Genomic DNA, 4119 nt, shown 5'->3' with positions numbered 1-4119 from the left:
ATTACCGTTAAACGTAAAAGTTAAAGTTAAGTACGAATAATATATATATATATATATATATATATATATATATATATATAAAATAAAGCTGGACTTGATTAGGAGACATGAGAGTGCAAGCGTTGCGGAGAGTATGTAAGATTCTATAAAGCCAATCTACTTCAAAATATCTTGTATTCTGAAAAATTGAATCATAAAACATAACATTATACATGAATGAATTCGGCATTCGATGCTCTGTAATTTTTGTTTTAAAAATTTTCTTAAATTTTGCAACTCTGATGAGTGGGGATGGGGGAGGGCGGCGTTAAAAAAATTAATTAAAATAAGTTAAAAAAATTTGATTGTTTAAAAAATATACTAATTGTAAGTAAGAATATTCAAGCCTTCAATTTATTCGCATTAAAATGTAACGTATTAGACGCATCGCTCTTTCTCAAAAATCAGTCGACAATTCTCGGACCAATTCATCGAATTTCAAAGCATTTCGGAGAATCGCGAAATGGGAATAGCCGACGTAGAGTGTTAACGATTTGGAGAACATTCTAGCTCCGAAAATCAGTAATAGCGGTCGATTTTATTTATTCTAAACGACGAAGAAATTTTCGAATTATAAGGGACACGCGGTCTACTTCTTGTGCCTTGTAAAGCCATGCAACAATAAATTACAATTCTTCTTTGACTGTAAAGAGCCTAATTTTAATTGGAAAGAGCCGACACAGTGATGAGTGGAGCATCCAGCAACGGAAGAAGTTAATTTCCTTACTTCCAACTATTCGTTATAATCACCATTCTCAACAGTATCCTACAAGTCTATAGTGCTTTGTATAAAACATTTTTTTCATATGTGGCATAGTTTCGAAGAGGTGTTTTACTCCCTAAACCTTGAGATCAGCAGTTATAAAAAATACAGGTTTAATATTTTTTGTATGCTCTGGAATATATCCAAATCCCATCAAAATCGATGAGAGACCATTTTGACCGTTCCCTTGTAAAAACTTCGATTCGTAACAAAGAGTTAAATTAATAGCTTACACTTTGAATAATATTATATAATGTATTACATGATAAATAAAATAAATATATATTGAAATCTAATTTCAAAAAAAAAAGAAAAAAAAGAAAATCAAAAAGACCATCTATCTTTCAATAGAGGTCTATCCTCTAATAGATATCTAGAAAAAAAGAAGTCGGCAATACGCGTAAGAAATAATTCGTATACTAAAATAAATATAAATTAACATTTATATTTATTTTAGTATATGAATTATTAATATACAATAAACATAAATTCTAACATTTTATGTAGAATTATAAATCTATTTTTCAGTATTTGAAAAAGAAGTTATGAAACAACTGATGTTGATGAAAAATACATTGCTCGATATATCGGATAAACTACGTAATGAAGGTTTTCCCAAGAGATCCACAACATCGAGTTAAAAATAGTAAGTCACAATAATTGAATACTTACAATTTGAAAGTAAAAGAAAATTTTGTTGTAGATTTTTTGTAGATACGCAGAGATGGCAAATATCAGAAATTAGAAATCATTCTCTGCGCACCACCACGTGGTTGCATTGACTGATTTCAACGAATATAAATAACAATTCTCTTGCATCATGATTTAGTCAATTGATGATATGAATGTAAAAGAACGTGCTCTCACGAAAAAAATTTGGTGTCTCACGTAAAATCACGACTGTTGATAAAATAAATAGTTTAATTATTTAAAATTAATGACAATTTAATAGCGATTAACTTTGAATAATTAAATTATTTTATTATTGTTTCATCAACAGCAAAAAATTATAGGTAATATTAATAAAAAACGAATTAGAAATTTTGTGCTGCAACAAAAAGTGCACACTTCATGCATTATCTTTAATTTATTGTAAATTAAAAATTAAAGTTTGAATATAAATAAAACTTAAAGATAATATATATATATATTTATCTTGCTGTTATAGATATGATATATATAAGGATATAAATAAAGAAATAAAATTGATTTATTAAATGATAAAATATGTTACATTACAAAGCTATAATTACTACCAAAAATAATTTTACTATTAAGAAAAAGGTATCGAATTAATGACAATATTATTAGATTTTAAGATAAAAATCAGCTATCAGCTTTATTATCTTTTAAATATAATTTTATAAATATAAATTAACTAAGTAGTAAACTAAATTTTCATAAATAACTTTCTTTACCAAAAAAAAACTTTAAAAAATCAATGAACAAAGAAAAGTTATATTTTTATATTAAAAATTTTATATTAAATAAAACAAACTTAACGAATAGTACTTAATATTTTTGCTAAAAATATAAAATAGTCATTCTATTCTGCGAAAACAGAAGATATGTATAATTTGTGCCCTGCGGCTCGTGAAACGAAACGTAATATTGCTTAATCCCTGGCACGTTTAAAAATGCTTTTAGCGATTTTTACGAGCATTAGGGTGTTATTCGCCGATGACACAGTATAGTACATCCCATATTACATAACTGTATTTTTCCAGTATATATCATAATATAAATGTCTTCCATTAACAGAAAATACATAACATGCCGCAAACATTTAAAAAGCTAGAAAATGTTGTATTTCTCGACTTTTATAATTATAATGATTGCTTGTAGATCGCGAAATTTAAATCACACCCGATAGATGTACTATTACGTCAAATATGCAAATTATGCAGATTAAGAAGCGCGGAACAGACCAAGGACATGCCACAATGCAAAAAAGCACGTAGCTCTTAACGATAATTGCAGTAATCTTGAATCTTTCTATGCTAAGCCCGATAAAAATATATGCGAAGGTCGAATTTTTTTCAAATACGTTTCTAATACTTCCAGTGTCGCGAATGAAATTACATTATCGAATAAATGCGAACTATCATGTGTGTGCCTTTAACCGCGTTCAGTCGTTCTAAATTCTAGTTCTATTTCGAATTCCGCGAACTTTGCATGTTCGACATTTCAAGTCTATTTTAACTTAGAATTTTACTCTTCTCTATTTAAATCTTGCCAAGAGTCCAAATTTCATCTACATTTCAATTTTTAATCCAATCCTGTACAATTAAGTGTAAAGTATTAACCGAAATTAAGATATCTTTCGTATTAATTCAGAGTTTCTTTTAAATAATTCTTCTATTCCATTCTCAAATATTTCAAGACGTAAAACTACGTAATAATATGTATGTGTTCGCTCTTCCTCACATTATAAAAATTAATCGAATTGTCTGATACATTTTGAAAAAGTATTTTGTTTACACAAATCATAATTTACGAAATACTAATAAGTAGAGAAAAACCAATGTAATCAGCCATACTCTCCTTGCTGCAATCTCCTCACAGAGAAGACTTATTTCTTGAAATTTTCAAGGGATTAAAAACTGAAATATTTTTATTAACAATTATATACCGGTATCAACCATATCTCTATTCAATAATAATAAGGATATACGAAAAATCGAAACCAAATATCAGTATTGGATGTCAAATATCGATATTCAACTGAAATTTTCATAATACCGATACACGCATAATATTTCGGTAATACCGATAATATCAATACCGGTATTATACCGATATTGCTATTATCATATACTGCATTAAAGGTATTCAAACGCACGAATTTCCACTTATTTTATTTAATTACAAAAAAATTCCGAAATTACCTTACGTTTTCAGGCGTTCACTCAAATATAATCCCTTAAAGCTTATGATATTGACAGGGTTGGCACTTAAAACTCATAATCTAAGATATAATAATATATCAGAATCTCCAATTAGAGACAATTCAAGTTAGAGACAAGTGATTTATACCTTATGCGTTTTCAAGAATCTATATGGAAAGAACAAGCTTTTCTTTAAAGTTCCTCTTAAGCCAGTTAGAGTCATTGAGAGATTTTTACAAGGAAATAAAAATGAATTAAAAACAGAATTTTTGATATTGACAATAATTATTTTGATTTATTTCAGCAGTAGCTTTACAGCAACACTATGTAGAAAAGAACAAGACTTCAAGCCTTCTGGAAGATTATTTGTCAAACATATATTTAAAGCTTAATTCAAATCTCTATGGTAAGCAATATAGCAAAACAAAT

The sequence above is a fragment of the Atta cephalotes genome (assembly GCF_000143395.1).
Source record: "Atta cephalotes unplaced genomic scaffold scaffold00008, whole genome shotgun sequence".
Classification (NCBI taxonomy): domain Eukaryota; kingdom Metazoa; phylum Arthropoda; class Insecta; order Hymenoptera; family Formicidae; genus Atta; species Atta cephalotes.
The sequence above is the reverse complement of the archived record's forward strand: the minus strand, read 5'-3'. Positions refer to the sequence as shown.